The sequence below is a fragment of the Pseudophryne corroboree genome, chromosome 3, assembly GCF_028390025.1.
Source record: "Pseudophryne corroboree isolate aPseCor3 chromosome 3, aPseCor3.hap2, whole genome shotgun sequence".
Classification (NCBI taxonomy): Eukaryota; Metazoa; Chordata; class Amphibia; order Anura; family Myobatrachidae; genus Pseudophryne; species Pseudophryne corroboree.
In genome coordinates this window covers 213,097,512-213,121,377 of record NC_086446.1, presented here as the reverse complement: position 1 = coordinate 213,121,377, position 23,866 = coordinate 213,097,512, and the positions used below count along the sequence as shown (strand labels likewise).

At 43.9% G+C, this 23,866-nt stretch overlaps 1 long non-coding RNA gene across 2 annotated transcripts in view; it reads right to left on the bottom strand.

Annotated features, from left to right (window-relative positions):
- The window catches only part of LOC135057603 (uncharacterized), a 240,579-nt gene that overhangs the window by 158,037 nt on the left and 58,676 nt on the right, over positions 1-23,866 (bottom strand). The gene's annotated exons all lie outside the window — the stretch shown is intronic.

Below are 23,866 nucleotides of genomic sequence, written 5' to 3'. Positions count from 1 at the left end.
AAGCAGCTCCTTCCCAGGAGCAGAAGCCCTCCCCGGCTTCTACAAAGGCGTCAGCATGACGCTGGGACCATACAAGCAGACTCAGGGGCGGTGGGGGGTCGCCTCAAACATTTCAGCGCACAGTGGGCTCACTCGCAGGTGGACCCCTGGATCCTGCAGGTAGTATCTCAGGGTTACAGGTTGGAATTCGGGAAGTCCCCTCCTCGCCGTTTCCTAAAGTCTGCTTTGCCAACGTCTCCCTCCGACAGGGCGACGGTATTGGAGGCCATTCACAAGCTGTATTCTCAGCAGGTGATAGTCAAGGTACCCCTCCTACAACAGGGACAGGGGTATTACTCCACGCTATTTGTGGTACCGAAGCCGGACGGCTCGGTAAGACCGATTCTAAATCTAAAATCTCTGAACCTGTACATACAAAAATTCAAGTTCAAGATGGAGTCACTCAGAGCAGTGATAGCGAATCTGTAAGAAGGGGATTTTATGGTGTCCTTGGACATCAAGGATGCTTACCTTCATGTTCCAATTTGTCCTTCACACCAAGGGTACCTCAGGTTCGTGGTCCAAAACTGTCATTATCAGTTTCAGACGCTGCCGTTTGGATTGTCCACGGCACCCCGGGTCTTTTCCAAGGTAATGGCCGAAATGATGATCCTTCTTCGAAGAGAAGGCGTCTTAATTATCCCTTACTTGGACGATCTCCTGATAAGGGCAAGATCCAGAGAACAGCTGGAGGTCGGAGTAGCACTAACCCAAGTAGTGCTCCAACAACACGGGTGGATTCTGAATTTTCCAAAATCCCAACTGATCCCGACGACACGTCTGTTGTTCCTAGGGATGATTCTGGACACTGTTCAGAAAAAGGTATTTCTTCCGGAGGAGAAAGCCAGGGAGTTATCCGATCTAGTCAGGAACCTCCTAAAACCAGGAAAAGTATCTGTGCATCAATGCACAAGAGTCCTGGGAAAAATGGTAGCTTCTTACGAAGCGATTCCATTCGGCAGATTCCATGCACAAGTCAAGCCTGGAGACGTCTCTTCACATAAATATACTGGAGCTAAGAGCAATCTACAATGCTCTAAGCCTGGCAAAACCTCTGCTTCAGGGTCAGCCGGTGTTGATTCAATCGGACAACATCACGGCAGTCGCCCACGTAAACAGACAGGGCGGCACAAGAAGCAGGAGGGCAATGGCAGAAGCTGCAAGGATTCTCCACTGGGCAGAAAATCATGTGTTAGCACTGTCAGCTGTGTTCATCCCGGGAGTGGACAACTGGGAAGCAGACTTCCTCAGCAGACACGATCTGCACCCGGGAGAGTGGGGACTTCATCCAGAAGTCTTCCACATGATTGTGGTCCATTGGGAAAGACCAATGGTGGACATGATGGCGTCCCGCCTCAACAAAAAACTGGACAGGTATTGCGCCAGGTCAAGAGACCCTCAGGCAATAGCTGTAGACGCTCGGGTAACACCATGGGTGTACCAGTCAGTGTATGTGTTTCCTCCTCTGCCTCTCATACCAAAAGTACTGAGAATTATACGGCAAAGGGGAGTAAGAACGATACTCGTGGCTCCGGATTGGCCAAGAAGAACTTGGTACCCGGAACTTCAGGAGATGCTCACGGAAGATCCGTGGCCTCTACCTCTAAGACGGGACCTGCTTCAGCAGGGACCGTGTCTATTCCAAGACTTACCGCGGCTGCGTTTGACGGCATGGCGGTTGAACGCCGAATCCTAAGGGAAAAAGGCATTCCGGAAGAGGTCATCCCTACCCTGGTAAAAGCCAGGAAGGAGGTGACTGCACAACATTATCACCGCATTTGGAGAAAATATGTTGCGTGGTGTGAGGCCAGGAAGGCCCCGACGGAGGAATTTCAACTGGGTCGATTCCTACATTTCCTGCAAACAGGATTGTCTATGGGCCTCAAATTAGGGTCCATTAAGGTTCAAATTTCGGCCCTGTCGATTTTCTTCCAGAAAGAATTGGCTTCAGTTCCTGAAGTCCAGACTTTTGTAAAAGGAGTACTACATATACAGCCCCCGGTTGTGCCCCCAGTGGCACCGTGGGATCTTAATGTAGTTTTGGATTTTCTCAAATCCCATTGGTTTGAGCCACTCAAATCGGTGGATTTGAAATATCTTACATGGAAAGTAACCATGCTACTGGCCCTGGCTTCAGCCAGGAGAGTGTCAGAATTGGCGGCTTTATCGTATAAAAGCCCATATCTGATTTTCCATTCGGACAGGGCAGAACTGCGGACGCGTCCTCACTTTCTGCCTAAGGCGGTTTCAGCGTTTCACCTGAACCAGCCTATTGTGGTGCCTGCGGCTACTAGCGATTTGGAGGATTCCAAGTTGCAGGACGTTGTCAGAGCATTGAAAATATATATTTCAAGGACGGCTGGAGTCAGAAAATCTGACTCGCTGTTTATACTGTATGCACCCAACAAGCTGGGTGCTCCTGCTTCTAAGCAGACGATTGCTCGTTGGATTTGTAGCACAATTCAACTTGCACATTCTGTGGCAGGCCTGCCACAGCCTAAATCTGTCAAGGCCCATTCCACAAGGAAGGTGGGCTCATCTTGGGCGGCTGCCCGAGGGGTCTCGGCATTACAACTCTGCCGAGCAGCTACGTGGTCAGGGGAGAACACGTTTGTAAAATTCTACAAATTTGATACCCTGGCTAAGGAGGACCTGGAGTTCTCTCATTCGGTGCTGCAGAGTCATCCGCACTCTCCCGCCCGTTTGGGAGCTTTGGTATAATCCCCATGGTCCTGACGGAGTCCCAGCATCCACTAGGACGTCAGAGAAAATAAGATTTTAATTACCGATAAATCTATTTCTCGTAGTCCGTAGTGGATGCTGGGCGCCCATCCCAAGTGCGGATTGTCTGCAATACTTGTACATAGTTATTGTTACAAAAAAATCGGGTTGTTATTGTTGTGAGCCGTCTGTTCAGAGGCTCCTACGTTTGTCATACTGTTAACTGGGTTCAGATCACAAGTTGTACGGTGTGATTGTTGTGGCTGGTATGAGTCTTACCCGGGATTCAAAATCCTTCCTTATTGTGTACGCTCGTCCGGGCACAGTATCCTAACTGAGGCTTGGAGGAGGGTCATAGGGGGAGGAGCCAGTACACACCACCTAGTGGTCAAACTTTTAAATTTTGTGCCCTGTCTCCTGCGGAGCCGCTATTCCCCATGGTCCTGACGGAGTCCCAGCATCCACTACGGACTACGAGAAATAGATTTATCGGTAAGTAAAATCTTATTTATTTTTTTAGAAAACCATTAACTCTCCTATCCGTGACATCATTTAATGATGTTGAAGGCAGCGGTAATGTAGATTTCCACACTAACTGAATGACATGCATATCTACTTTGGGAGCCATACTCTTTAAACAGTCCCCAGACGGAAGGTGCTAACTGGAATTCCATTTCCTTGGAATTCTAAACTTCCTGGGCGTAATTCAAGCCTCTTGCATAATTTCCGTAAGCTGTTCTGACCCAGAAAACTCAGTCCTAACTGTTTTGGGACATTTAAACACAGGCGCCTTAGATTTTTAACACAGGCTCTGCTGATTCTTCTAAGGACAGAATGGCTCTCATCACATTAATTAACTCAGATATGTCAAGTGAGCTGAGACCTTCCTCCTCATCTCCGTATGCAGAACCGGAGTGCAAAGAGTCTTCATTCTCCAACAAATCGTCATCTGAAACATGTGTAGACTGTGAAGATGTTGTTTCATGCCTACAGTATGTGATTTACTTTCCAATGGCATTTCAGCCTGTTTTTTGTTGAAAGGCTGCTGCTTTCCCTGCTGGATGTAATAAACCCCAGATAGAATGCTGTATGTAAGGGTTAATATTGTAACCTATCCCTGGTACAGAAGTTGGAATTATCTGCTCAGCTATACTGGATGTCTGTGCAAACGTAGCTGTGTCTGCCTTGGATTTTTCAAGAAACTTTGGTGAAAGCTAAAACAATATACACACAAACCATTCTGAACCAGATCCTGAGAGGTTAACCCAGCTTTGCAAGACAAACATGACATGAGTGTTGGTGCTGCTGTGAGTGTATTTTCCTCACCATTGCCGCTCTTAGACATGATAAATAATCACACACTTGTACAGTGTAACTACACAATTTGTGACTGTAATCACTTTAAATTTTGTTAAAGTGACATACAATCCGACCCTACAATGCTTTGCACCAGCACTGAGGATTTGGAATAGACAGAAAAACTGACAGAATTATAGTAAAGTTAGCAATCACACTAGCAATCAGTCACAGGTTATACATAGTATAGTATAATAAGCAATATGAGCACATGATCAATTACAAATACACTTCAAATACATAGGAGAAACATATTACTGCATTACCTCATATAGTATTTAACCTATTATATGATGTCCATAGCATAAGGGATAATACCTAATAGGTCTTATAGTAGTAGTAGTAGTAGAGAAGGCTGTATTAAGTATGATGGGGGTGCTAGGGGAGGGAGGAGAATAACACTCAGTAAGAGTAATTCTAGAAAGGCACTTGTAAATAAGGATAACATTCCATTAAACAAACTAGCAAGAGAAATATTAAGCTAAAATGTATGCTTGCAAACGCCAGAAGCCTATCAGGTAAAATGGGGGAATTGGAATGGCTTGTATCAAAAAAGCAATATGATATTATAGGTATTACGGAAACATGGTGGGACGAATCTCATGACTGGGTTGCAAATTTGGAGGGGTATTCACTTTTCAGGAGATCTAAGGATACCAAAAGGGGAGGAGGGGTATGTCTCTATGTAAAACCATCTCTAAGGCCAAGTATAATAGTTGTTTTTTTATGAGAGGACTGGAGATAACGTTTAATCGCTATTGGTTGTGATCGCAAGCATGGGCATTGAAGCAAAAAAACTAGTCATTGGCACGTGCTACAAACAACCGGATATTAGCGTACATGACAAGGAACAACTCTGGCAGCAAATTGAAAAATATGCGGGAATGGAGGACATCCTAATGATAGGGGATTTCAATTATCCTGACATAAATTGGAGGAACAACTCATGTGTAAAAGCTAGGAGCAGCAGGTTTCTAAACACATTAAAGAATCAGTAATTGTCTCAATTAGTTGAGGACCCAACAAGAGGTAATAATATTCTGGACCTAGTTAATACCAACAGTGTGGACATTATATCAAACATTACAGTTGGGGAGACCTTGGGAAACAGTGACCACTATATGATCTCATTCGACATTAGTTTAACAAAACAAAGCTATAAGGGATCAACCAAAACCTTAAACATTAGAAAAGCTAACCTCAATATGCTGAGGCAGGCACTAAACAACATTGACTGGGAAGTTTTGTTTCAGGGTAAGGACACTTCAGAAATGTGGGATGTTTTAAAAGGGTTGCTTGATAGTAGAGATGTGCAGCAGACATCTTTCGTGTTTTGGATTCGGTTCCGCGGTCGTGTTTTGGATTCGGACGCGTTTTGGCAAAACCACCCTTTTGGATTTTTGTCGGATTCGGATGCGTTTTGGATTCGGGTGTTCTTTTTAAAAAAAACTCAAAAACAGCTTAAAATCATAGAATTTGGGAGTAATTTTGATCCTATAGTATTATTAACCATAATTTCTACTCATTTCCAGTCTATTCTGAACACCTCACACCTAACAATATTATTTTTAGTCCTAAAATTTGCACTGAGGTCGCTGGATGACTAAGTTAAGTGACCCAAGTGGGCGGCACAAACACCTGGCCCATCTAGGAGTGGCACTGCAGTGTCAGACAGGATGGCACTTAAAAAAACAGTTCCCAAACGGTACATGATGCAAAGATAAATAAAAACAAAAAAAGAGGTGCAAGATGGAATTGTCCTTGGGCCCTCCCACCCACCCTTATGTTGTATAAACAGGACATGCACACTTTAACAAACCCATCATTTCAGCGACAGGGTCTGACACACGACTGTGGCTAAAATGACTGGTTGGTTTGGGCCCCCACCAAAAAAGAAGCAATCAATCTCTCCTTGCACAAACTGGCTCTACAGAGGCATGATGTCCACCTCATCCTCATCATCCGATTCCTCACCCCTTTCACTGTGTGCATCCTCCTCCTCACAGAGTATTAATTTGTCCCCACTGGAATCCACCATCACAGGTCCCTGTGTACTTTCTGGAGGCAATTGCTGGTAAATGCACGGAGAAGCTTATAATTTATTTTGATGAACATCATCTTCTCCACATTTTCTGGAAGTAACCTCCTACGCCTATCGCTGACAAGGTGACTGGCTGCACTAAACACTCTTTTGGAGTACACACTGGAGGGGGGGCAACTTAGGTAAAATAAAGCCAGTTTGTGCAAGGGCCTCCAAATTGCCTCTTTTTCCTGCCAGTATACGTACGGACTGTCTGACATGCCTACAGTGATGGTGTCACTCATATAATCCTCCACCATTCTTTCAATGGTGACAGAATCATATGCAGTGACAGTAGACAACATGTCAGTAATCGTTGGCAGGTCCTTCAGTCCAGACCAGATGTCAGCACTTGCTCCTGACTGCCCTGCATCACCGCCAGCAGGTGGTTTTGGAAATATTATCCTTTTCCTGGCAGCTCCAGTGGTGGTAGAAAATGAAGGAGGAGCTGTTGGCGGGTCACGTTCCGCTTGACTTGACAATTGTCTCACCAGCAGGTCTTTGAACATCTGTAGACTTGTGTCTGCTGGAAAGAGAGATACAACGTAGACTTTAAACCTAGGATCGAGCACGGTGGCCAAAATGTAGTGCTCTGATTTCGACAGATTGATCACCTGTGAATCCTGGTTAAGCGAATGAAGGGCTCCATCCACAATTCCCACATGTCTAGCGGAATTGCTCCATTTTAGCTCCTCCTTCAATCTCTCCAGCTGCTTCTGCAAAAGCCTGATGAGGGGAATGACCTGACTTAGGCTGGCAGTGTCTGAACCGACTTCACGTGTGGCAAGTTCAAAGGGTTGGAGAACCTTGCACAACATGGAACTCATTCTCCACTGCGCTTGAGTCAGGTGTATTCCCCCTCCTTTGCCTATATCGTAGGCAGATGTATAGGCTTGAGTGGTCTTTTGCTGCTCCTCCATCCACTGAAGCATATAGAGTGTTGAATTTTACCTCGTTACCACCTCTTGCTTCAGCTGATGGCAGGGCATGTTCATGAGTGTTTGCTGGCGCTCCAGTATTCGGCACGCGGTGGCTGAATGCCAAAAGTGGCCCGCAATTTTTTGGGCCACCGACAGCATCTCCTGCATGCCCCTTTAGTTTTTAAAAAAATTATGCACCACCAAATTTATTGTATGTGCAAAACATGGGACGTGCTTGAATTTGCCTACATGTAATGCACGCACAATATTGGTGGCGATGTCCGATATCACAAATACCAAGGAGAGTCCAATTGGGGTAAGCCAATCTGCAATGATGTTCCTCAGTTTCTGTAAGAGGTTGTCAGCTGTGTGCCTCTTATGGAAATTGGTGATACAAAGCGTAGCTTGCCTAGGAACGAGTTGGCATTTGCAACATGCTGCTACTGGTGCCGCCGCTGTTGCTACTGCGGGAGGCAATACATCTACCCAGTGGGCTGTCACAGTCATATAGTCCTTAGTCTGCCCTGTTCCACTTGTCTACATGTCCGTGGTTAAGTGGACAGTGGGTACAACTGCATTTTTTAGGACACTGAGGACACTTTTTCTGACGTCTGTGTACATTCTCGGTATCGCCTGCCTAGAGAAGTGGAACCTAGATGGGATTTTGTACCGGGGACACACTACCTCAAGCAATTCTCTAAGTCCCTGTGAACTAACGGTGGATACCAGACGCAAGTTTAACATAGTTGTAAAGGCCTGAGTTATCCGCTTTGCAACAGGATAACTGCTGTGATATTTCTTCTTCCTTGCAAAAGACTGTTGGACAGTCAATTACTTACTGGAAGTAGTACAAGTGGTCTTCCAACTTCCCCTCTGGGATGACGATCACTCTGGGATGACGATCGACTGCCAGCAGCAACAGCAGCAGCGCCAGCAGCAACACCAGCAGTAGGTGTTACACTCAAGGATCCATCAGAGGAATCCCAGTTAGGAGAGGACTCGTCAGACTTGCCAGTGACATGGCCTGCAGGACTATTGGCGTTCCTGTCTAAGGAGGAAATTGACACTGAGGGAGCTGGTGGTGTGGTTTGCTGGAGCTTGGGTACAAGAGGAAGAAGGTAATTAGTTGTCAGTGGACTGTTTCCGCTGTCACCGAAAGTTTTTGAACTTGTCAATTACTTCTGATGAATGCGCTCCAGGTGACGTATAAGGGTGGAAGTTCCTAGGTGGTTAACGTCCTTACCCCTACTTATTACAGCTTGACAAAGGCAACACATGGCTTGACACCAGTTGTCCACATTTCTGTTGAAATAATTCCACACCGAAGAGGTGATTTTTTTTTGTATTTTGACCAGGCATGTCAATGGCCTTATTCATCCCATGGACAACAGGTGTCTCCCCGGGTGCCTGACTTAAACTAACCACCTCACCATCAGAATCCTCCTCGTCAATTTCCTCCTCAGCGCCAGCAACACCCATATCCTCATCCTGGTGTACTTCAACAGTGACATCTTTAATTTGAATATCAGGAACTGGACTGTGGTTGCTCCTTCCAGCACTTGCAGGGGGCGTGCAGATGGTGGAAGGAGCCACCTCTTCCCGTTCAGTGTTGGGAAGGTCAGGCATCACAACCGACACAATTGGACTCTACTTGGGGATTTGTGATTTAGAACGCACAGTTCTTTGCTTTGCTTTAACCAGCTTAACTCTTTTAATTTTTCTAGTGGGAGGATGAGTGCTTCCATCGTCATGTGAAGCTGAACCACTAGTCATGAGGAACAAAGGAGTCGGCCTTAGCCTTTCCTTGCCACTCCGTGTTGTAAATGGCATATTGGCAAGTTTACGCTTCTCCTCAGACAATTTTAATTTAGATTTTGGGGTCATTTTACTGAACATTTGCTTTTTGGATTTTACATGCTCTCTACTATGACATTGGGCATCGGCCTTGGCAGACGACGTTGTTGGCATTTCATCATCTCTGCCATGACTAGTGGCAGCAGCTTCAGCACTAGGTGGAAGTGGATCTTGATCTTTCCCTATTTTACCGTCCAAATTTTTGATCTCCATTTTTTGTGTGGAATTATATGACAGTAATATATCTGGAATTAGACGGCAGTAATGTCTGGAATTATATACCACTAGATAGATACCAAATACCACTGTGACTGGAATGATGATGACCTATGCACAGTGGCAGGACACTACCACAGCACCCTACAGCAGCAAGATGCAGCACAAGACACTGTACTATTATTAGTAATGTAGTATTACTGAGCACCACAAGACACTGAGCACTGATGATACTGAGCACTAGTGATACTGAGAATTGATGATACTACGGAGAACTGACACTGAGAAGCATGATGCAGCACAAGAGAGACACTGTACTAGTATTACTGAGCAGCTCAAATGCACTCTGGAATTGTCACCCCCCCCCCCCAGAAACCACTGTGACTGGAATGATGATGAACGATACACAGTCACAGGACACTACTACCACAGCACCCTACAGCAGCAAGATGCAGCACAAGACACTGTACTTGTATTACTGAGCAGTACAAAAGCACTCTGGAATTGTCATCCCCCAGATACCACTGTGACTGGAATGATGATGAACGATATACAGTCACAGGACACTACTACCACAGCACCCTACAGCAGCAAGATGCAGCACAAGAGAGACACTGTACTAGTATTACTGAGCAGCAATAAGCGCTGATACTGAGCACGGATATTGAGATTTGACACAGAGATTGTGGCCACATTCTCTCTGTACCCTGTACAATGCACGAGTGAAAATGGCTGCGAAGCGCGGCTCTTTCTATGCAATCCGAATCTCGCGAGAATCCGACAGTGGGATGATGACATTTTGCCTCATTCGGGTTTTCCGAGTCAGGCAGGAACAACCGAGCCTGGCTCGGATCCGTATAAAACACGTGGAGTTCGGGGGGGTTCGGTTCCCAGAGAACCGAACCCGCTCATCTTTACTTGATAGCAATATTCACAATTCATTTCCATGGGCAATAATCGCAGAAGTACTAAACTCGAACTAATGTGGCTTAATGAGGAGGTCAAAAAAGAAATGGCTAATAATAAGTGTGCTTTCAAAGCATTTAAATCAATTGGAGGGGAGGAGGTATTCCAGTATTACAAAGAATGTAAATAAAAGTTGCAAAAAGGCTATTAGAGCAGCTAAAATTGTAAACGAAAAGCAAATAACTATAGAGATTAAAGACAATCCTAAAAAGTTTTATAAATACATAAACAGTAAAAGGTTAAAAAAAGGAGAATGTAAGTCCATTAAAAGATTAACTGGGAGCCTTGATAAACGATGACAAAATAAAAGCGGATATGCAATTTTTTTCATCAGTATTCACCAGGGAGGATCAAATGGTGACAGTAGTGCATAACGACAGTGACGATAATGATTCGTGGCTAGAGAAATTTTTTAAGTAAGGGATTAGTCCTGGAGAGTCTAAGCAACATAAAGATTAATAAATCACCGGGCCCAGATGGCTTTCACTCGAGGGTTATTATGGAGCTTAGGGCTCAGCTAGCAAAACCCTTATACAGGTTGAGTCTCCCTTATCCAAAATGCTTGGGACCAGAGGTATTTTGGATATCGGATTTTTCCGTATTTTGGAATAATTGCATACCATAATGAGATATCATTGTGATGGGAACTAAATATAAGCACAGAATGCATTTATGTTACATATACACCTTATACACACAGCCTGAAGGTCATTTTAGCCAATATTTTTTATAACTTTGTGCATTAAACAAAGTGTGTCTACAGTCACACAATTCATTTATGTTTCATATACACCTTATACACACAGCCTGAAGGTCATTTAATACAATCTTTTTAATAACTGTGTGTATTAAACAAAGTTTGTGTACACTGAGCCATCAGAAAACAAAGGTTTCAATATCTCACTCTCACTCAGAAAAGTCTGTATTTCTGAATATTTGGATATGGGATACTCAACCTGTACTTGATTTTCTATAGTTCAATTAGATCAGGTATGGTACCGAGGGATTGCCGTATAGCTGAGGTACTGTAGTGTCATTATTTAAAAAGGGATCTAAAAATCATCCTGGGAACTATCGACCAGTTAGTATAACCTCTATAGTGGGTAAAATATTTGATGGATAGCATAGAGGATTATTTGCGGAATTCTAAGTTTATTAGCAATAGTCAGCATGGGTTTGTGAGGGACAGATCGTGTCAAACTAACTTAATTAGCTTCTACGAGGAAGTGAGCGATAATCTAAACCAGGGTAAAGCAGTGGATGTGGTCTTTTTAGATTTTGCACAAGCCTTCGATACAGTGCCTCACAGGAGCATGATCATCAAATTAAGGGAACTTGGACTAGGAAATACTATTTGTACATGGATAGGAAATTGGCTGGATAACAGGGTACAATGAGTAATGGTCAATGGGATGTTCTCCAGCTGGGCACCAGTAGTCAGCGGAATACCACAAGGGTCCGTAAATGGCCCGCTACTGTTGAATATAATTATTAATGAAATAGGAATGAGCCTGGGAAGCATAGTGTCAATCTTTGTAGATGATACTAAACTGTGTAAGGTCATTAATTCAGAAATCAATGCGGAGTCTCTATAGAATGACTTACTTGAACTTGAAACCTGGGCGTCTAAATGGGGAATGAGATTCAATATTGAAAAATGTAAAGTTATGCACTTTGGGATTAGAAACAAACTTGCACCCTACACACTTAATGGGGAAAATATAGGGGTAGCAGTAGTGCAAAAATATTTGGGGTGCTCATAGATAATAGGCTTAATAACAGTACACAATGTCAAAATGCAGCAAAGAAGGCAAGTAAAGTCCTTGCGTGCATAAAACAGGGTATTGAGTCAAGGGACGAGGATGTAATCCTGCCTCTCTATAAATCATTGGTACGTTCGCACCTGGAATATTCTGTTAAATTTCGGGCACCATATTATAAAAAAAAGACATCAGAGAGCTCGAAAGAGTTCAAAGGCACGCTACTAAACTGAATAATGGGTTAGAGACACTGGAGCATGAGGAAAGGCTTACTAGGTTAAATTTGTATTCCCTTGAAAAGAGGAGACATTGGCCCTCATTCCGAGTTGTTCACTCGTTGACGATTTTCTCTATATTGCGATTAGTCGCTTACTGCGCATGCGCAATGTTCGCAGAGCACATACGCTTAGTTATTTTACTCAACAGTTAGGTATTTTACTCACGGCATTACGAGGATTTTTCTTCGTTCTGGTGATCGGCGTGTGATTGACAGGAAGTGGGTGTTTCTGGGCGGAAACTGGCCGTTTTATGGGTGTGTGTGAAAAAACGCTGCCGTTTCTGGGAAAAACGCAGGAGTGGCTGGAGAAACGGGGGAGTGCCTGGGCGAACGCTGGGTGTGTTTGTGACGTCAAACCAGGAACGAAACTGACTGAACTGATCGCAGTGGCAGAGTAAGTGTCGAGCTACTCAGAAACTGCTAAGAAATTTCTATTCGCAATTTTGCTAATCTTTCGTTTGCAATTCTGCTAAGCTAAGATACACTCCCAGAGGGCGGCGGCTTAGCGTGTGCAATGCTGCTAAAAGCAGCTAGCGAGCGAACTCCTCGGAATGAGGGCCATTATTAATATTTTCAAATATGTAAAGGGTCAATACAAAGAGTTAGAAGGGGATTTGTTTATTAATAAAACTCTCTATAGGACACTCACTGAGGCTAGAGGAGAGAAAATCCGTACACAACGTAGGAAAGGGTTCTTCACCGTAAGGGCAATAAGGATTTGGAATTCCCTGCCAGAGAAGATACTAATGGCGGACTCTTTAAATGCATTTAAAAATGGATTGGACAATTTTCTAGCTGAAAAAGGCATCCAAGGCTATAGCATTTAATACACAGTATTGACATCATGTATATGGAAGTGATACGAAATATAGTTGTCAATAGGTATGAAACCATTCTTTTGGCTGGTGCATTATAATATGCACTGCTTAATACGGATATGGGTTAAATCCGATGGGCATTTTGCCTCTTTTAATCCTCACTATGTAACTAACCGTATTCAGTCGCACAGCGAAAGAAACAGTAATAATTATTAGACTCATATACATTAGGCACTTATCCAACTATTTGTACTCAAAAGGTGGATAGAGACTTGGGTGGTTATTCCAAGTTGATCGCAGCCAGCAACTTTTTGCTGCTGCTGCTGCTGCGCTCAGCTAGTCCACGCCTATGGGGGAGTGTATTTTAGCTTAGCAGGGCTGCGATCGCTTGTGCAGCCCTACTAAGCTAAAAAATTTCAAGCACAACATGACTAGCCCTGGACATACTTACTCTGTGCGACGATCCCTGCGATGCTGGGGCCGGCTTTGACGTCAGACATCCGCCCTCCATTCTCCTGGACACGCCTGCATTTTCTTCTCCACTCCCCGAAAATGGAGGGCAACGGTCCGGATCCGCCCAGGAACGCCTTCTTCTGTCAATCTTCTTTGCGGTCGGCTCTGTGACCGCTTTTTTCGTAAGACGCGACATAACTCGGCGACACCTGTCGCCGGGTAACGACACTCGTGCAGTGCGCCCGTGGCGCATGCGCATTCCAGACCCATTCACACCGCAGCGACAAACCGCTGCGTGCGAACGGGTCGGAATGATCCCTTTAGTGCTGTATTATTACCTGTGCTCAGTAGAGTGGGATACAGGGAGACTCACCCCGCTTCCATGATCAAACATTAAGTTAGCGAACACTGAGTGGATCCATAAGCTAATAGTGTACACACTCGCCCACGTGAATCTACAGTGAACACAGACGCCCAAGTGAACACTGATGCACCAGTCACACAGCCGCCTATGCTGCGACTGGGTCCCCTTAGCTACACAGTGACTCAGACGGAAGCGGGAAAACAGTTCAAGGCGGGAGACTTGGAGGAAACTGGTCATGAACCGGGTGGAGGGGCGACCAGGGGAGCATCTGACTCCCCACTGCGGACATCAGCCCTAGGGATTGCGGTCTCATACTACCTCTGGAGCCTATGATCCCTAGAGCCTAGCACTGGTGCACTCTAGGTGGCAGCCATGTCAGTGACTGTTTGGTAGTCTCCTCCCAAAACAGTGCGGCTGTGTCCGTGTTACCCCTCTAAGCGGAACCGATGCCTTACCTTCTCCTCGTGCTCCGGCCACAGCCAGGTAACGTCTGCTGGACTTGCTAGTACGCCCGCCGAAACAGCACTGTACTTATGGGTAAGCGTTGTCGTGACTCGTGGGGAGTTGTTGGAGCGACTCTTTCTAAAGTACGTAAAAGATACTATTTTTTTGAGTGTTCTCTCTAAATAGCAATACTACTGTATAAAATTTAAATAAAAATGCTTATGGCTGCTAAAAAACAGCGGCCCTCTTGAACATGGTCCGGCTCCTGCCGCACCAAACAAAAAACTGACTTGCCTGAGCCAGAAGGCAGGGATATATGGATTGGTCAGTTGCATGCTGGGAGGCCGAAAACTTTGACCGTTTGGTGCAAATCCGCTGTCGCGTCATCATATCCCAGTGTTATCCTGTGGATAACCTGTGGGCCCTGCCGTAGAAATGAATAGTAAATTTAGCAAGAAGGTTCAAAACATGTTGCACTGCAGTGGTTAGCAGGGGGCAAATTTAATGTGTGTGAACAGAGTCAGTGGGGTAAATTTACTAAGGTGGGAGGTTTTCTTAAGAACTGGGGATGTTGCCCACGGCAATTAATCAGATTCTATCTATTATCTTCTAGAAGCAGCTAGATAAATGTTAAGTAGAATCTGATTGGTTGCTATTGGCAACATCACTAGCAGTAAAAAAAACTACCACCTTAGTAAATTTACCCCAGTGTTGGTAGAGGGGTGCATTTTAGTTCACTTTAAATGCAGTATAAAAATAAAGCTGCTGCATACAAAAATCAGTATTTACTCTGCTTATAAATCTAAAATTACATTACACCCTTTTGCATTGTACCATGTTTTGTTCAGGTGCAAATTTGTATAATTTAGCTGGACCCGCTCCTAACTCTAAATGAAGACCTAAATGAGCAAATATAATTGTGTCCAAAATGAAAAGTGATATTACAGGATAGTAAATCCAGGGGATTTACTGACAATTGTGTGTAATGGCACAGAACAAAAATGTATTATTAATCACAAAGAACGATGTTCTGGTATTGGTTCAGTGAAGACTGCTGATTGCCGCAAGGTGTTAGAGAGGCTATGGGTGCCTATCTTCTAATAATTCCACTGCATAACAAATCCATCCATACAAATGATCCTTAAATAATATATATCATAAATCTTAATACAAGTGAGTTAAGTAATTTGCCTAACGTATGTCTACTCAATCTCTGTATTGCTATGGAAACAGTTAATGCATTTCAAATGAGATGAGTTTGAAAAAAAATAAGATATCTATTACTTGGTAGAAGTAAACTGACATGTCAGTTAGAATATAAGAAAAGAAACAACTTACAGTATGTAAAAGTTAAATATAAATATGACTGTAAACAATAGAGACTAGTAGATTATACTACATATATTTATCTTAGATATACTGTATGGGGGACTTGTATCAAACCTTTGAAAAAGATGCAATGGAGAAGTTGCCTACTGAAACCAATTAGCTTTTAGCTATCATTTATCTACCACATTCTATAAAATGAGAGAAGTTTATTGATTGCTATGGACTGCTTCTCTACTTTATCTCTTTTAAAGATTTGATACATCATTTGATACATCTCCCCACTGAGTAAAATCTTCCAATAGTCACAATAAATGTGGAACAGTCCCAATTTGGGGGCTCTCTCTCTCTCTCCATCCTAATCAGCTTTATCTTATATGTAAAAAAAGTAAAAAAAAATCTAGGAGAGCAGTGTTAAAGATGAATTGGTGTTTGGAGGGAAAGAGGTTAAAGGTCAGACTAATGCCTCCATCATGATGTGACCATGCATCCTTGGCCACACTCCCTATCCCAATCCTGGAACACCAAAGTTTGAACATATGTACAATTATTTAAACACACAGCCTTGCAGTGACTCATGAGATACATTTCAAGTCCTACAGTAAAAAGAAACTGGTGATTGGTGCATGATATTCAAAGTTACTACTCAACAAGTGAATTACATGAATTAATATGCCCCAATTGATATTGATGTGAATTGCAAATAATTGTTATTAATTATTGTGCTACTTGCACAATTATTGTGCTTCCTGTTGAAGCTGAAGTGTTGCTGCTCCTCTAGGGAAGCATCATTATCTATACCAGTGATGGCTAACCTTGACACTCCAGCTGTTGTTGAACTACACATCCCAGCATGCCCTGCTACAGTTTTGCTATTTGGCCATGCTAAAACTGATGCAGAGCATGCTGGGATGTGTAGTTCAACAACAGCTGGAGTGTCAAGGTTAGCCATCACTGATCTATACCAAGATTGGCACCAGGGCTACTATTGAGCATGTATGGAGCCATCTTGAGACTGTGTGAGATAGCCACAGTAACCTCCTACTTAGCTCTAGTAAGACTTGATTTACTTGCTGTTTTAGTCACCAGTGTGTATAACAGCGAGTACAGCTGTACCTGCTTTTTCTTCAATATGAGCACTCCACTGTTTAAGTAACTGGGCTGTTAGTAGTTGTAAGGCATCTACAGGTGTGTACATCCTCTAGCCTGTACACATATGTCCAACAGTTCCCTTTCTGAGCTGTCATGTATTTAATTTAAAAAAAGGTACGATGAGGTCCCAAGGTATACAGCTTTCAAGGCATAATCATATCTAATGGTGCCATTCATCCCAGATTGCATTGCTGTGCCTAGATTTTCATCAGTAGCAAATAAGCTTAAGGAGCACTACTTTGGCATTTACAAAGGAGCAGAATTTCTTAACATCCAATGGCAGAAGTAGAGAAGAGTGAGCGTGCGCCTTTCAGGGTATGAACTAGATGCTCTGCTGCTTTGCACTTTTGTGCTATACACCTCTACATTTATGTATTGTCATTATTATATACTGTGGGCATGATTCAAAGCTGCATATACTCAATTGTTGCTATAGTAGAAATCAGGGGTTAAAGTGGGCGGGAATGAGGTGGAACCGAGTTCCACCACCTGTAATGGTAAGGGGAACTAGTTCCATAACCTCCATTTTCCTTCATAGTAATTCCAATAGAAAAACCTGCCCCATCACCTACATAGATGATGCAGGCGGCGCTAGTGTCACTGATGAGCTTCAGCCACCTCCTCCTTCCTCAGGTCCTGGTGGCTCCATGGTCATCCTACATATGCAGCTCACCCCTCCTGGTATTCACACGCTCTGTACCTGTTGGACAGCATTCATCCCCTCCTCAGGTCCCAGTGGATTATTTTCGGGCACAACGTATGTGATGTCATGCTGTCACCGCTGCTGAAGTGAAAATGAGCCATAAAGAGGAGCAGGCTCTGTACGTCTTGAAGACAAGATGAGAGGGGGCTGGAGGGACAAGAGAGGTGGGGAAGCTGCTGGAGGGATACAGGGAATGGAGCTGCTAGAGGGACACAGGCGGTGAGCTACTGGAGTGACAGAGGCGGCGATGTGAGTAAGCAGCACTACTGTGGGCATTATGTGTATAAACAGCACTACTGTGGTCATTTTGTGTAAGGGCCACTACTATTGTGGGCAGTGTGTAAGGGGCACTACAACTGTAGTCATTATGTGAAAATGGCATTACTACTGTGGGAATTGTGTATAAGGGTCACTACTGTGGGTATTGTATCTAAGGGGCACTACTTTGTGGCATAACATGTATAGAGGATACCATTGTGTAGTGCAATGTGAATAAAGGGCACTACTGAGTGATGTAACCTGAATAAAGGGACTTTATTCAGTGGTGAAATATGAATCAGGGGGTACTAATATGTGACCCTGCTGCTTCTTTGTGAGATCAATATAAATCTATCTATAAAGTATGGGAAGTAGGGCACTCATTTTTAGTTTGGAGGGGGTGCCAAAAATACTAGGTGTGTGTGTGTGTGTGTGTGTGTGTGTGTGTGTGTGTGTGTGTGTGTGTGTGTGTGTGTGTGTGTGTGTGTGTGTGTGTGTAAGGGGAGGTGGTGTGGTAAATGAGTTCCACCACCTCTCCAGGACCACTTTAAACCCTGGTAGAAATACTGTACATGTGGATATATGTGACTGCAGTGCTCCCATCCCATTCTCTAGTGCAGTAGTCTATCATCATCACCACCACACATTTTCACCTGCCTTATGCTTTGTGCAAGAGCTTTGATGAATCTCTGTAAATGTCCAACTCTGAATAGCCTGTAATTCCATCAACACGCTCATGACAAACTAATCCTACTATGGGGTGTATTCAATTAGTGTTGGATCCTCTCAATTTGCAGGCATTTCCGACAGGTTTTGCCTATTTTCAACTATGCCAATCCTAACTTTTTTTAAAGTCAAATCAGCACTTTCGAAAACAGGCCAAAAATCTGTCGAAAAATGCCCGCAAATTTGACAAAATACGTAAATCCTTGGCTAATCAGCTGATTCATGTTTTGGAAAAACACCAAAGACTTGAATAGGTTGAATCCAGATTTGACCTAAAAAAGTCGGAAAAAGACGTTTTTCTGACATGTCAGATTAATTGAATAGACCCCTATATATGCAAACATTCCATTCCTGCCTAGTTACACCCACTCAGTCACAAGTGGACCTCAATTAACCTTGCGGTTAGCCGAAGACAGCAATTTTACCACCATTGACTATAATAAGGACAGCGATCCTCCATTAAAGCCTATGCGCTATGAATCGAATGATAGGCCAGGACGCTATGATGTGGTGCTCCCTGATTGGCTGCCGGGTCCTCTAGTGATAGGAGTCACAGAGGGTCCCAGCATTAGGGGAAAGGGGATCCATATGTAAACATGGATCCCCTTTAGTGCAAGGGTTCAGGTTTTTTGCGGGGGGTTTTTTAACACATGGATGCCAGGTGAGTATATTGGGTTTATGTTTTACAGGTACCCATATGGATTCTATTGTACAAGGGGGCCGGGGTGCTGTGTAGGACACTAGGTAAGTACTGTATATGTGAGTGTGTGTGTGTGTGTGTAAATTTACTTTCACGGTGTGTCTCTTGTCTTTTTGGGGGTATGACAATATTCATTTTAACACTTTCACAGATATCAACCCTCCATCCACAGCCCACGTATAGAGGGGACAGCCCCAGGCTTCATCTCTGGCCATTGGGTGCCTGGAGGGGGGCCCCTTTTTTTAGGGGTCTCCACTTTCCCAGGGAACCCCAGCCAGGAGTGACTAGTTGGGGGACTGATGCAGAGGCCGCAGGGACCTATATAAAATTGTCCCTCCTCCCTGGCTAGTGGAGCCCGCTGCTGGTTTCAAAAATATGGGGGACCCCTACTTCTTTTGCCCCTGTATTTTTGGAACTAGGACCGGTCCAAGAGCCCGGTGCTGGATGTTTAAATATGGGGAACCCCAAAACATTTTTTCCCTGTATTTTGCAACCAGAATCGGCTCAAAGAGCCCGGGGCTGGTTTTGCTTTTTGGGGGAGACCTGCACGTTGTTGTTGTTTTGTTTTTTTATTAACTCTTTCTTTACTTTCACAGCCAGAAGCATGCACGGATCTCACTGATCTGTGCATGCTTCTGACAAAGCAATAAAAACATGACCTAAAAACTGCATGTTTTTATTACTAAAAATCGCCAATAATTGCATGCAAATTCCGTTTTAACCTTAAAATTTGCACCCTATTAAATCTGTTCTCTTTAGTAAAAAAATCTAAGTTACAAACGTGCGATTTGGTGTGATTTTTTTTAGACACCTAAAAAAAAAATCGCACCTATTACATCTAGCCAGTGTCTTTACTGGCATCAGACACTGAACATAGCATACAAAGGCTTGGGCCTGGTCACACAGGTAAATAACTTTAAATGAATAAATGAAAAGAAAATGTTTTAGCATTCTGCTCAACAGTCATTTTTCTGCAATGACCTGCAGCCACCATCTGCCATGCTCTTCCTGGCACAGCCAACATCCAGTCCCTGGCACTACAAAACTGCAACCTACTACCTGGCCTCTAGCAGGCATCAGTGCATCATGTAGTGGGTGTATGGGAGTTATAAACTCCTCTACTGCTTCTACACACCAAAAGGAAAAGAGAGGACATAACTGGTGCTGGCAAAATCTCAATGTGTACTCCAAATTGTAGGTGGCTGTTGTGCAATCAATTCCCCAACTCCATATCAGTATTTCAGGTGGAAGGAGGAAAATTATGGGGGTCATTCCGAGTTGTTCGCTCGGTCATTTTTTTCGCATCGCAGCGATTTTCCGCTTAGTGCGCATGCGCAATGTCCGCAGTGCGACTGCGCCAAGTAAATTTGCTATGCAGTTAGGAATTTTACTCATGGCTTTTTCTTCGTTCTGGTGATCGTAGTGTGATTGACAGGAAGTGGGTGTTACTGGGCGGAAACTGGCCGTTTTATGGGAGTGTTTGAAAAAACGCTACCGTTTCTGCGAAAAACGCGGGAGTGGCTGGAGAAACGGAGGAGTGTCTGGGCGAACGCTGGGTGTGTTTGTGACGTCAAACCAGGAACGACAAGCACTGAACTGATCGCAGATGCCGAGTAAGGTTGAAGCTACTCAGAAACTGCTAAGAGGTGTGTAATCGCAATTTTGAGAATCTTTCGTTCGCAATTTTAAGATGCTAAGATTCACTCCCAGTAGGCGGCGGCTTAGCGTGTGTAAAGCTGCTAAAAACAGCTTGCGAGCGAACAACTCGGAATGACCCCTTATATACAGAGTGCAATTTAATCGTATTTTAGCAAAAAAATGCATGCTATATGACAATGGTGAAAACAATATCATGAACGCATTAAAGTATTTGCAAGTATCCACATAAATGGCTGGTATCCTCAATGGCTAGATAAGAGGCAATTACCAGCTGGTTTAGAACTGTGGAACCCATTCTAAATACTGTAAGTATGGTATTAGCAGGAATCCAGGGCACTCCAGCCAATGCACGTTCAAATAGTGAATGTCCAAGTTCTCTCCCACCTGCTGCCATCTGGATCGCCTGCTCCCCAACACCAACGCATTTCTACCCCTATCTCTTTCAAGGTGCTTCTGACTTCCTTCTGCCTCTGGGTAAACTGGAAACCCCGGAATTCTATTTTTCCACTTTGAGCTGTGCAGCCCAGAAAGGCCGGAGATATAGATTACTACTGCAGTTGTAGAATGTGCAGGTCTTGTTTTCCTCTTCCTTGGAGGGATCTGATCCCACAGAAATCACATATAAAAGTAAAACCCAACAATTTTTATTTTCACCTTAGACAGTATACAGCTTATATGCAGGTTTTTTGCAGGTCAGGTTTACAGGCAGTTCTAAAAATAGCAGTATAACATTCCAGGTACTGGTAATCAAACAGTACATATTCCAAATGGCTCCTAACCATACTCCCATCTATCACCTGGGCACTAACTGCCATCGGTATCCGGTTGCTAGATAGACAGTGTCTAGTTAGACACTCAATAGATAGATAGACACCATATGTTAGACAGACATTAGGTCGACAGGGTCAAAAGGTCGACATGAAAAGGTAGACAGTACAAAAGGTCGACATGAAAATGGTCGACATAAAAAAAGATAGACATGTTTTTTTTATTTAACATGTTTTTGGACTATTTCATATCTTCTCTATCCATGTCGGCATAGAGTTGGTTATAAACCTTGTGGCGAGTGCAGCGAGGGTATGCCTTTCTACAATTGGGGGTCCCAGATGACGAAACTATCCACACAAAACACAAAAATGCAAAAACCAAGATGTCTACCTTTTTTATGTCGACCATTTTCATGTCGACCTTTTGACCCTGTTGACCCTTTGACCCTGTCGACCTTTTGTACTGTCTACCTTTTTCATGTCGACCTTTTGACCCTGTCGACCTAATGTCTGTCTAACATATGGTGTCTATCTATTGACTGTCTAACTAGACACTATCTATCTTTTATACCACTCCCCTGCCATCAGGAGCAATGTCTCTGTTCACTGAACACAAACTTAAAGGCAGATTTCAGGTGCTGTTAAATAATTAGCCTAACTTCTAGTTGACAACTGATTGAGGCAAAACCTGGTGCTGCTCTGCTAAACCTGAGAAATCCTGATGTTCCACATTAACTCCATGCGGAACTATGTTGTCCCTGCCACGATAGATAGATAGATAGATTAGATAGATTAGATAGATTAGATATTTAGGTTTGTTATTCATAGTCTCCTTCATGGCTTGATGGATCTGGATAGGGCCGAAACTAGGATTTTCGTCACCCGGGGCAAGGCATTAATTTGGCGCTCCCCCACTCCCAGAAAATAAACACTAAACAAAAAAATAGACAAACCCTAACAGACTAAAATAATCAGATTATCAAAAATTTTGAAAACAGGGGATACTACTGGACAATATTCCCCTATGTGCCACATGCCCTGCCAGCGTGTTCAACTACATGCTCCTTTGTGTGTCCCCATACATTGCACTACTGTATATCATAACACTTCATCACTGCAGTACATCACTATATTACATCATCCCCTGCACGCTGAACTACATCACTACACTACATGCCCCTATGCGCTGCACTTGATACCCTATATGCTACATGACATCACTACACTACATCCCCTTATAGTCTACAACACATCAGTGCACTACATGTCCCTATATCAGGCATTCCCAACCACGGTCCTCAAGAACACCAACAGTGCAGTTTTTAGTGATATCCAGGCTGCAGCACAGATGGTTAAATCAAAATAACTGAGCTACTAATTAAGTCACCTGCGCTGAAGCCTGGATATCACTAAAACCTGCACTGTTGGTGTGCCTTGAGGACCGTGGTTGGGAATGCCTGCCCTATATATTACAATACATTACTACACTACATACCTATATCAGTGGTTCTCAAACTCAGTCCTCAGGACCCCACACATTGCATGTGTTGCAGGTAACCCAGCAGGTGCACAGGTGTATTAATTACTCACCGACACATTTCAAAAGGTCCACAGGTGGAACTAATTATTTCACTTGTGATTCTGTGAGGAGACCTGGAAAACATGCACTGTGTGGGGTCCTGAGGACAGAGTTTGAGAACCTGTGCCCTATATGGTACACTACATCATTGCACTACACCCCCGTATAAGCTACATCAAATCCCCCCATTTGGGAGGCAAAGCAGAGGCTGATACTGCTAACTGGGAGCACAGTGCGCTTCTATAGCTTGCATGGTGCACCGCACACTAGTCGCAGCACTGCATGGCAAATAAGAGAATTTAAGACAGTAGCGGACATAGGAAAGATCACTGGTACTGGAGCTCACCCGCACAGCATTGGAACCAGCTGCGGGCAGACAGGTGGGTCAGATACATTGCACTGTATGCTGTCTGCTGTCTCACTGGAGCAGCACAGCACTGCCGGTAAAAAAAACAACAAACACCTGCTCTCGGGGTGTCTCCTTGGCGCCCACTCAAATCCTGCACCCAGGGCGCATGCCCCCTTAGCCGCCCAGCCCCCACCCCACCCCTTAGTTACAGCCCTGACCTGGACTAAACTTGGTACACATACCCATTATTATCATACTTAAAATACTGTCAGGGTTTAAAAAAAATCAATATCTTTCAGGGCCAAATATATAACACTGTGATGATCGAACCTTGCAAGGTAAGTCAAAGCATGGCACTCCAAGGTTTATTTCAAATTAA